Source organism: Helianthus annuus, chromosome 11 (assembly GCF_002127325.2).
Source record: "Helianthus annuus cultivar XRQ/B chromosome 11, HanXRQr2.0-SUNRISE, whole genome shotgun sequence".
Classification (NCBI taxonomy): domain Eukaryota; kingdom Viridiplantae; phylum Streptophyta; class Magnoliopsida; order Asterales; family Asteraceae; genus Helianthus; species Helianthus annuus.
In genome coordinates, this window is record NC_035443.2 from 97,581,096 (window position 1) to 97,593,895 (window position 12,800).

A 12,800-nucleotide genomic window follows, 5' to 3' on the forward strand; every position below is an offset into this window, starting at 1 on the left:
ACGGCAGTCCACCATTCCCAACCCTTGACCACCGTTTTGACCCACTATCTCGATTTCAATGAATTCGAATAAGGTTCCATTGCTCTTATCGATACCAGCCGCCAATTGAACCAATACCATTTAACAATTCAAATAAGGTTGTCTCACAATTTAATCACATGAAAACTAACAGATCACACAGATCACATGCAATACACTTCAAAAGAAACATAAGATACTAACCGAATTGGATGGTGAAATAAAGAGAGTTTCGAGGGACAGGAAGCAGCCTTCGGTTTGCAAGAGAAGAGGAGAGAAGTTTAGGGTTTTTAAGAATTTTCATAACCGTTCCCCTAATCATATATATATATTATTTTTATTTCCACGCATACAAGTTTGGGCCGTAATTGGGCTTTGGCGGTTTTGGCGAATCAAGGCTCGGCGAAACACATATGTTTCGTCGAGTCGGTTAAATGGCGAATAAAATTCTGTTTCGTCGGGCATTACGTGATTTAGTCTAAGTGTTTTGTAATAATCTAATATTATATTTACAACATCACGTAATCACATATATGCACCATGACAATACGTTTTATTAAAACATAACGCGTACAATTGCAAGCCCAACAAGTCAAACAACTAACAGTCAAGTCAACGCGTAATAAATGCAAAAGTGGAAGTCGGAAACTTGAGTTGTCACATTATCCCCAACTTGAAAGAAATTTCGTCCCGAAATTTAGCATGCGGTTACTGAGGAAGCTAGGTAAGTTGTATCGTTTACTGATTTTCCTGGGGTGTCACATCATCCCCCCGTTGATTTGGAATTTCGTCCCGAAATTCCGCAGTAGTAGCTTCAGTCTCAGTAGTGGTTGCATTGGTTCCTAATAACTGGGGGTAATTTTCTGTCATCTGGTCTTCGCGTTCCCAGGTGTACTCTGGGCCACGTTTGGAGTTCCAACGAACTCGGACAAGAGGGATTCTCTTGTGTTTGAGGACCCTAACATCCCGGTCCGTGATTTCAACTGGTTCCTCGACGAACTGCAACCACTCGTCGATAGTGAGTTCCTTAAATGGAATTATGAGGGTCTCATCTGACAGGCACTTCTTCAGATTCGACACGTGAAAAACATTGTGAACTGCACCGAGTTCAGCTGGTAGGTTTAGCTTGTAGGCCACTTTGCCTATTTTCTCAAAGATCTTGAACGGTCCAACATACCGTGGATTGAGCTTGCCTCGTTTACCAAATCGAACCACACCCTTCCAGGGTGAGACTTTAAGTAAAACCCGGTCCCCGACCTGAAATTCCAATGGCTTCCTACGCTTATCCGCGTAGCTTTTCTGGCGATCACGAGCTGTCGCCATGCGTTGTCGTGTTTGTGCTATTCGTTCAGTAGCGTCAACTACCATTTCTGGACCTGTAATCTGACTATCTCCCACCTCTGCCCAACAGAGAGGTGACCGGCATTTACGTCCGTACAATGCCTCGAATGGAGCAGCTTGTATGCTGGTGTGGTAACTGTTATTGTACGAAAACTCCACTAACGGGAGGAGCTTTTCCCAGCTGTTGCCGAAATCGATAACACACGCTCGAAGCATGTCTTCTAGAGTTTGAATCGTGCGTTCAGACTGCCCATCCGTCTGAGGGTGATAAGCTGTGCTCATGTCTAACCGAGAGCCAAAAGCCTTGTGCATTGCTTGCCATAGTTCTGATGTGAATCATGCATCGCGATCCGAAATAATAGATGTGGGCACCTCGTGCCTCGAGACTATTTCCTTTACGTATAGGTCTGCTAGTGTGGAAAACTTGTCTGTTTCTTTGATTGCTAGGAAGTGAGCAGACTTGGTGAGTCGATCCACGATCACCCAAATAGTATCGTTCCTACGCTGGGATCTAGGTAGACCTGTAACGAAATCCATGGAAATTTCTTCCCGTTTCCACTGTGGTATCCTGGGTTGTTGCAGTAGGCCTGAAGGTTTCTGGTATTCAACTTTAACTCTCGCACAAGTCAACCACTTGCCGACGTAAGGTGCGATAAGAGCTTTCATGTTTGGCCACCAATATGTTGTTCTGATATCGTGGTACATTTTATCCGACCCTGGATGTACCGAGTAGCGAGACTTGTGCGCTTCATCCATCACAAGTTCGCGTAGATCGCCATAGAGTGGGACCCAAATACGTCCTGTCACATAGTAGGCGCCGTCTTCCTTTTGTTCTAATCGTTGCCTCGAGCCGCGTAAGGCTTCAGCCTTGACGTTTTCTGGTTTTAATGCTTCTACCTGAGCATTTCGTATCTGTGCAGGAAGATCAGACTGAATAGTGAGCTGCAAAGCTCGTACACGTCTAGGTAGAGTGTCTTCTCGACTGAGAGCGTCAGCCACAACATTGGCTTTGCCCGGATGGTGCTTGATGGCGCATTCGTAATCATTAAGTAACTCGACCCATCGTCGTTGACGCATATTCAATTCCTTCTGCTTGAAGATATGCTCGAGACTCCTGTGATCGGTGTAAATAGTGCACCTGGTACCGTACAAGTAGTGTCGCCATATCTTAAGCGCGGAAACAACAGCTCCCAGCTCTAAATCATGCGTCGTGTAGTTCCGTTCGTGAACTTTGAGTTGCCGCGAAGCGTAGGCATTAACTTTATCCCGCTGCATCAATACACAACCAAGTCCCTGTATCGATGCGTCACAATATACTACAAAATCGTCTATGTCCTTTGGCAATGAGAGAATAGGTGCGCTGCAAAGCCTATCCTTTAAGTATTGAAAAGCGGTTTCCTGGGAATCTCCCCAACGGTAGGTGACACCTTTCTGTGTCAGCATAGTAAGCGGTTGTGCGATCTTCGAAAAGTCCTTGATGAATCGTCTGTAATGCCCCGCCAAACCCAAGAATTGGCGTATTTCCGTTGGTGTACGCGGTGCAGGCCAGTTCCTGATCGAATCTACCTTGGATGGATCGACATGAATCCCATTCCTGTTCACCATATGGCCTAAGAAGTGGACTTCACGAAGCCAGAAGTCGCATTTTGAAAACTTGGCGTACAGCTGCTCCCTTCGAAGAAGTTCCAAGATAAGACGTAAGTGCTGCTCGTGTTCCTCCTGACTCTTGGAGTAGATCAGAATGTCGTCGATGAAGACAATGACGAACTTGTCAAGATAGGGTTTGCACACACTGTTCATAAGATCCAAGAAAACTGCAGGCGCATTCGTAAGCCCAAATGGCATGACTAGAAACTCGTAGTGACCGTAGCGAGTTCTGAATGCTGTCTTAGAGACGTCCTCATCCCGGACTCTCAGCTGATGATACCCTGACCTTAGATCAATCTTGGAATAGTAGCTCGACCCTTGCAACTGGTCGAATAAGTCGTCAATACGAGGAAGAGGATAGCGGTTCTTCACTGTCACCTTGTTCAATTCACGGTAGTCTATGCACATCCTGAAAGTACCGTCCTCCTTTTTCACAAATAACACTGGAGCTCCCCAAGGCGAAGAGCTTGGACGAATAAAGCCCTTTTCCAAGAGCTCTTGTAGCTGCTTTGATAGTTCTTCCAGTTCGGTTGGAGCTAAAAGATACGGTGCTCAAGCTATGGGTGCTGCTCCTGGAGCGAGCTCGATTTGAAATTCGACCTAACGATGAGGCAGTAGACCAGGTAAATCTTCAGGAAACACCTGAGGAAAGTCGCGTACAACTGAATGATCTTCCAACTTCTTTTCTTTCGTTGGTACGTCAGTAACGAGAGCCAAAATTGCGGTGTGACTCTTCCGTAAACATTTCTGAGCCTTCAAGAAGGAGGTGATGCCAACCACAGCACCACTCTTGTCGCCTTGAACTTCGAGAGGTTCTTGGCCAGAACGAGGAATGCCAACAATCTTTTCATTGCATAGGATTTCTTCTTGTTGTTGCTGCTGGCGATTCTGATTTGCAGGACGTGGGCTCCTGAATCCTCAGCTTCATAGCCCATCTTGAGGTACCTCTGGCAACGTCCCTCGTCGCACTAACCACCGTGGTGTCTGTTGCATTTGTTACACATTGGGTGAATTCCCCGATATCCACCCTGCCCCTGACCACCAGAAGTTGGCTGTCTCGGGCTCTGGTGATCACCATTCTTGCGCTGCTGCTGTGCTTGAGACTGAACGGTAACGGAACCCTTGCTGGAATACCCATTCCATTTCCGCTTGTTGTCACTAGGAGTAGCGGGAGTAGCAGAAGTGGTAGCGGTAGTAATAGCGCTGATACAACTAGGTAGCCTGTTCTGTTCCACTGCCTGACCCGTGAGGCGATGAGCAAGACGCTGAATGTCTTGGATATTGTCGAGGTTAGCCGATGTAACATGGCTCTGAATCTCTGAGGCTAGACCCTTGAGGTACAATTTGATACGCTTGCTTGGAGGGTCCGCCATGGTTGGACACAAGATGGCCAGTTCGTTCGACGGTTCCGTATAAGCTTCAATTTCTGACCCCGTCATTTTCAAATGGTAGAGCTCCACTTCCAACTTGTGGATGTCATCACGCGTGCAGTATTCCCTTTTAATGCGTTATTTGAATTCGTTCCAGGGGGTGGCGTTAGCAGCTGCCAACCCTAGTATCCGTACTTGCGCGTTCCACCAGGTTAGCGCGATTTCTTCCAAAGTACCAGTGGCGTACTTGACCCTGCGAGCCTCAGGGCATTCACACATCTCGAATACTGACTCGAGCTTCCCAAACCAATGGAGTAGTCCCACTGCTCCTTCTGTGCCACTGAATGTGCTTGGACGACAGTCCATGAAGTTCTTGAATGTGCAGAAAGGTTGTTGTGCGTTCTGACCCGTTGCGCGAGAAAGATAGGTCAAGGTTAAGCGCGAGAGTTGGGTCACGAGAGTAGGATCTAACATCCTAGGATAGGTTCGGAATAGCAGGTTATACCCCCGCTTGCGCGGCTGCAAGCGCCGCAGCAACTTGTTCGATAATGAGAGCCGTCAACTGGGCTTGATTCATGTTAACACGTCCAGACATGATCGAGTAGTAAAAGTAGCGTGAGTGAGAATGGTTCACGAGTAGTGCGATGACAGAAAAGTGTAAGCACGTAGGTGTTCTCATGCAATAACAAGTAGTGAGCAATGTAATGTAATCTAAGCATACCACGAGCAAAGTTCTATGTAATTCTAGCATGTAGGTAATAAACATAAACCTTATTACCTATGGTGTTGAGTCTTGCACGTGGAGCGAAGCGTCGTTGTGGATCGTTGAGAGCACTGTTCTGGTTATAGTCTGGTTTTAATAAAAACGTTTTCCCATATTAAAACCAAGTTCTCTATAACCAATGGCTCTGATACCAATCTGTCACACCCCCAAAATCCACCTGCGGAGTATCACCGCTTGGGAGCGTGACTGACCAGGATCAAGCCGCCAATCATATAGAACAATATATATAATAAAAGTAATTGCCATTAAACCAAACCAAATCCATATGAAAGGTGTTCCAAAACATAAGTAAGATATCATTGATTATACGCTTCCGCTAAACAATGATATCTTACTTATGTTTTGGAACACCTTTCATATGGATTTGGTTTGGTTTAATGGCAATTACTTTTATTATATATACTGTTCTATATGATTGGTGGCTTGATCCTGGTCAGTCACGCTCCCAAGCGGTGATACTCCGCAGGTGGATTTTGGGGGTGTGACATATCCTGGGATACTTCAGGAATTGGCTGCACCACCCCAGGTACACTGGATATCATATCCTTTAGCTTCTGAAGTTCCCTGGATAACTCTGACGTTACAGATGTATCCTGCAGAGATCCAACACTGTTAGTGGCAATAGCATTATTATTATTAGATACATTACCAGTCGGAGGGTTCTGCCCATATCCCGAAGCATATCCTGAGCTCCTTACGGTTGACATCCTAACCGAGGAGGGTATTTCAGGAGTATGATTCTGAGGAAGGCTGGGCACAATATTCCCCCTATTATCCTCAGTATACACAGCTGAACTAAAGTTCAAAGCTCTGGGCTGTAATGGAGTGACGATATCCTCAGCAGGTCTGCTCGAGCCGGACTTCAGGAGTTGTATCTCCCTCAACAGCATCTGGTTCGTTTCCTGTTGCTGCCTCATTTGTTCCTGCACACTCCCAAATAAGGTTAGAATTTCATCATTAGAAGCCAAAATCAGAGCAGATCCCTGAACACTCCGAGTAGGGATAATGTCCTGAGGTTGCGAAGAAGATTGCATCCTTGGAGGAGGTGGTGGAAGCACCGGACCAGTAGTTGCAGAAGTCATAGCAGACACAGTAGAGGAACTCATGTTTGATCTTGAGGCCATTATGGACAATGTGGCAAAATGTTTTGAAAACAGAAAACTGATTAGCGATTTGACAAAAAAATTTAGTAAAGAGAGCACCACTTGCCCCACGGTGGTGTTTTGGTCAAAAATTACCGAAGCAATTAAGTGACCAAATTAGTTAAGTGAGGTAGTGTGCTAAGAGAATGTGTTCAAAAATATGTCAATTGAGTTATTTGTAAAAACAGTTTCAGGATACGGCTCAGGATATAGAGTCGTATCTGTGATCAAACAATGAGCAAAAAAGTAAAGTAAATGACACGAGATGTACGAGGAAAGCCCTTGATCAATCTAGATCGCCGGCATAAAACCTCGGGAGCTGACAATCGCAGCTGCCTTGTTCTTCTATTACTTCAAATATCAGGATACAGTGCAGGATGTGGTGCGGATCAACTAAGTGTTACAACGTGAGTTGGATACAAGTGTGGTGACTGCAGTAATCTAGAGAGCAAGAGTGTACGAGAGTGTTAGTGAAAAGATTGTGTGCCTTAAACTGATCCGCCACATCCATTTATAGTAAAGATAAATCAACAAACTATCCTAAACTTGCGGGATCAACCGAATATTCCTTCATCGAACGTTGTAGACCTGGTCTTTCGGGCTCAACGTCTCTTCTTCAACAAACTCGTCCGAGTCCTTAGGAGAAGAAGTCCTCTTGACCGTTAGTAAGTCTCAGCCTTTAACCTGCACGTGGTTAATTAATGAATCTCAGGATATCACCCAAGAAGTTAGCGATATCCTCTTCCAGCATCCTGGTCACAAATAAACAATCAAAGGCAGGATATTGGTCAGGATACGTACGCTTAGAAAATGACCCATAACAATACTGTTGATGAATTCGTCTTAATGATTAATTGATCTATTAGGGAAGTGAAGACACACAAATGTTGGCAAATAGTAAATCGATGAACTAGCGTGTTTGTGTGATGTAACTGATAAATCTAATATGATCAGAGTTAGTATTAATGATTGAAGAATAATGATCCGATCATTATTATGAATGTATGTATTATAAGTTCTGAATTATGTGCTCGACGTGTTAGAAAGCGATTAGGGTTTTGTCTTGTGATCACAGTCTGGTAACTGTTTCCGACGAAACATAGGGAGTCATATGTAGCCGACGAAACATGGATTTTCGCCACCCACATTTCCACGACAAAACATAGTGTTTCGTCACACCTACATGTCGCCCTTGGGCCTTATAGATTCGTTTGGGCCTGCATTGTTTTGGGTCGCACTAAAGGGAGCCCGATCGCACACCTTATATGGGTTTACAATGAACTGCACACTTGCAACTGAATCGCACAATTCAGTTGGGCTGTAGTAGCTGGGCCGCGCACTTTCATATACAAGACTGAACTGTTAAGTGTTTTAGTTGAGCAACTGACTGATGACATGATCTTGTTTATGGCCCGTCTATGTGTTATGTATCATGTGATGGTGTGTGTAGTGTACATTATGTTGTGGTTATGTTGTATGGCTAACTAATGAACGTTATGATGCCCTAGAATGCATGATGTGTTGTATGATTTATCGATGTATTGTAGATGGCCCAGTAGTGTGATGTATATGTTATGTGGTAATCCTCTTGTACGACTACGTGAACAACTTGTAATGCAAACATGTATGAGGCACAAACATCTGTTATGTGAATGTATGATGGACTAATGAGTAGCATGGTTGACTGGTAAGACTGGTGATATGTGCTTTACTTATTCACTACTTATATAATGTGATACGTGATTTATGTGTATACAAAACTAACTGTCACATGGTAACCATATTAGGATTTGGTTAACCAACTGTAAACAAGTAATTAGTCTTACCGAGCAAATCTAAGGTGAGTTCACTGCTCTTTTTCCAAGTATGCGTCCCGGGTTGGTGACATCTGGTAAACGTTCCTGGGAGGAATGTCGGGTAATGGGTTTGACTGGAATGTTAAACCTGGGTTGTTGGTTAATACACGTCATATCTATCATTCAAGTGCCTCCTACCGATTGTTGCTTGTAGGGCAACGGGGTATTAGTTAGTAGCGCTACTTAGGTTTGGCACCCTCACACCGCACCGAGGGGGTCGGGAGTGAACTAATGACCCCCATCTTGACCATTGCTTTTATAGAGGCAATGGGGTTTAGGGCAAATAATCTGGAGCCATCAGCGGTAAGTGTGTGATTAACAATAATGAATCTGTGAAACGTTTTAATCTAGTAACTGGTATCTAAACACGTTAACAAAACTTTGAACTCACCAGCGTCGTCTGACACACTTATCTACATGCTTGCAGGTTTATAGGTTTATATCATGGGAACTTGCTGACTGGGAGGCTGGAGTGGTCATGGGTCGTGATACATGGAATCGCAAGACGAGTCTAATAGTTTGTACATGTGGTTTATGAAACACTTAACAAATGATTTATGCTTTCGCTGTATACGATGAATTACATTTAACGTTTTGTAACACCTAATGAATGAATGAATGAAAGTTTTTATTCAAATATAGTTATGAGTTCAATGTGATTGGTGGCTAGATCCTGGAACGTCACACGCCCTGCGGTGTTTCCGTAGGTGGTATTTTGGGGGTGTGACATCGCAATCTAGGGTCAAGAAAAGCGTATAAACTCACCGGTTAATGTCAGATCACCTCTCGGTCTCTCTAACGAGGTTATGGTAACCAAAGTCAAGATTACCTCTCGGTCTCACTAGAAACGGTACATCCGAGAAGTGTAAGGGATGTACGGGGTGGTGACTCTAATTAGGTTCTAACACAGTTTTCTAAAAATCACAAGAAAACCTAGGGTAATTCACTCTCGTGCAATTAACACCTAACCCGTCTAATGATTAAGACAACCCGTCATCTAATCTCCGCTCGGTCTCAAAGATGGTAGAATATTTAATTACCAAATAGTTTATTAATTTGTTCCTAGGGTTTACTACGTCTAGCAACCACTAGATTTAGTCGAAAACACAAAGTTAATGTAGGATCGGGGAATCGATCAAACGAGTCGTTCAGAAGAGTTCTCGATCAATACGAAAGATATAATTAGACGTACTGATGTTATAGCAGCTTGATTTGCACTTAGAAGTAGATTAAATGTCGATTGTATTGATTTGACACAGATACAAGAGCTTGCGACACTTCAGTAGAGCTTCGCTACCGGAATCAGAATGTTACAAATGAAGAACCAAGACCTCCTATTTATAGGAAACACCAGGTCGCACGAACCAGACATGCCAGGTCGCACGAACTGGTCAGTTCGCACGAACTGGCCAGGTCGCATGAACCTGCTGATTCAGACCTGTTTCCCATTTCTCTCGTACAACGTGTCTTGGTCTATCTATCTAGTTACATGACTCGATACAAGACGAAGTCAACAAACATATGCACTAACAAACTCCCCCTTGGATGTTGAAGAGTCTTCAGTGTATTGAGTCTTCAGTCTTGATCAGTCTTCTTGCTCTTTCCAAAGTATCTTTCTCTGTAAGCAACCTTCAATCTCTCTCTTCTTCTATCGGAATCTCAACCTGGCTCTATCCTCTCTAATTCTCTTGATCAGGCCTCTTGATTCCTTAAGTTTATCAGCATCAGCAGCTTCTATCTCGAATGCTGTTCCAATAACCGAAACTAGCTCTTATGTCTTCAGACTCCCCCTTTCGATAAGCCGGGATCGCAGTCTGGAATTCACAATCTGCATCTTTCACAGGTTCAGGAACGTCTCCTGGCTCTCTGTAGCAACAGAATAAGAAACCTGGCTCTAATATGCATATGCTTACGTGGAAATCCTCAGGAGTCGAAACCTAGCTCTTTCAAAGCTTTTTACCTGCACATACTCTACCCAAAACATAAGATTTTTTATTTATAACAATTTTATGATCTCTGCTTGGCCACTTGTATTCGTAACACTCAAATTTGGTTTCAAACTAATGAACCATTTAATCATTTCAAAATCATTTCTTATTTCAAACAAACTCTCCCAGCCCTGTTGTTTATCATGTTCAGCACTCGGAATTTTGAAAATAAGCTTTTCAACATCAGTTGTCAAAAATAAGATGAAATAAAATCTTTTTGATTTTTCAAAATTTTATGCTAAAACACATTCTTTTTGTTTTTTTTTTTTTAAGATTTTCAGTATGTTAAAAAGCAATAAAGAAATATTTACAAACAATATTTTTGTGAGTTTGTGTAAGAGGATCATATCAGTTTTTGACAAATCACTAACACCGTTGACCTTTTTAGACTTTAAGTTCTAAACGATTCACTTAGATTGTCAGTATACTTATCCACTTAAATTTTCACACAAAGTTCAACTATTTCGAGATACGAGAATTAGTGTTTTAAGCACTTAACTTATTCGCGTGTCCCACCTCAGAATATACTCCCGTATCCAGACTCCTATATTCAGTCTTACAGGTGAATGTACACGTATGATATCTGTAAACGGGTAATGCGAGACCATGAGAGCTCAGGTTAGAACTTCCGTTTAGACAAAGAGATGATGGCTCGACTTTTAGGTGTGGCCCGTTTAGGGATCTTTTCATCAACACCACATGATTAGCATTTTTCAATGTTTCATCATTTTTTATGTTGAGGGTGAGCTTTATAATTAAAGCAGTGCAGAATATTATACGAGGACTAGGCTATTGCTTCCGCAAAATCAGAAGTCCCGGTATAATACCCCAGATATCATCACGCACAAAGACCTAGTATGTCAGAAATAGAAAGCCCTTCAAACAAGATTTCAGGGGTTACCTATATATCCGAGAGATGTTCCCCATGAGATAAGAAAGCTATTAATATTTAGGTTTATATTTCGAAAACAATCTACTAAGTGTGTAAAAATCTACTGGCGTATCATCAGTGAGACCGTTTATCACATTTGACTTTCCATTTCTGTTAGGATCGGAGGCTCTCATGATTGTGTTTGTTTGTATAATTTGAACATTAAGAGTGTATGAAATAATGTAAAGTGCAGCGGAAATGAATACAAACTTTGTAAACACAATCAAGAAAGAAAATAGTTTGATAAACACATGCTTCACATTGAGTCGAATGATTGAATTACAAAGCAAATGATTACAAACATGCTTATAAAACTAAGCTCCCCCTCAGCCTGATACTCCAAGGTTGGTTGCACAGGATGAAAGGATTAGCATGAGAAGAAGAACTTGCTTAGTCAATCAAGTGTAACGGTACAGGGTACTGTTACATTTATAGACAAACCAAACCACTGAGGCATCTCAGCTGACGTCACCATGAAAGTGACATCTAACAACTAACAACCTGTAAACACTGTTCTATACAAACTACTAATGTCTAACAACTGATTATCAGTAAAATATAAAACATAGGAAAACTACTGCTTCACTTTCTACTGATGTAGCCTGAGCACTGATGTTGAGCATCAGTGCTTTCTTCAAAGGTGATCAGTCCTTGAATGGGCAGTGCTTGTGTCTTCAGCAGTACTTAAGAAGCATCAGTAGATAGAGCGTCAGTGCTTGTCTTCAGCAGTCTTTAGAGTTTCATTAGTGTTTGAGTCATCAGTTGTTGTATTGAGCAGTACTTAAGATCTATCAGCTGTTAGATAACCACTGTCAAGGGGAAAGCTTAATGTAAACAGCTGCTTATGATTAATCCACTGATGTGATCCGGTTTTGGCTTTCATTATCTGTTCCTCTGGTAGGGTTCAATCCCAACAATCTCCCCATGGAACAGATAATGCCAAAACCCTTCATTATTCTGGATTTTTATTTCTCATCAGAAGTTCCTTAGCTTGTCTTTTAAATTCTGCTTCAAATTCCTTGGAACTCGAGTCATCCTCATCCCTACACAGTGTGAGTTCAAGGAGATCCTGCAAATCTTCAACACTAAGGCCTAGTGCTTCTTTCCTCGATATGTACTTCACTTCACCACTGGATCTGACCAAGGTCAATACGTGCGTCTTTTGATCAGACATCCACTTTAGTACTTTTAATCCTAATGGGTTTCTTGGGAGAGATTTATTTCCTGATGAGTTTGGAGATGTTGACCTTGTGAAAATTTGTAAGCTATCAGACATTTGTTTGAAAGCCATTTCAATGACATCATTTGCTACAGCTATGTCTTCTGCAGTCTCTTTTTCAATCTGCTCTAGTCTCTTTTGTTGATCTGGCTTAATGTCTGATATTTCTGAAATGTTTGGTGATGCAGGTTTGGTTAATACCTTTTTGGCAAGGTCTTGAAGTTTTGCTGATTTGTCTTCTTTTAGATCCATTTTCTTGATGGCATCTGTGAAGTACTCAGCTTCCTTTTCTTTTTCTTCTTCACTGGTCAGCAGTTTTTCTTTTTCTTGGTTTGCCACAAGGATTGGGTTATCTGCTGATGTGAGCAGTGTTATGAGAGTATCAATCTGTTGTTCAAGCTTTTTGTATTCAGGCCTTTTTGGATTGTCTGAGACAGTTATCCTCCTTTTCTTAAGCCTTTCATAAGCTTCATCAGTGTACTGCTTCGTCCATTTTTCTATGGT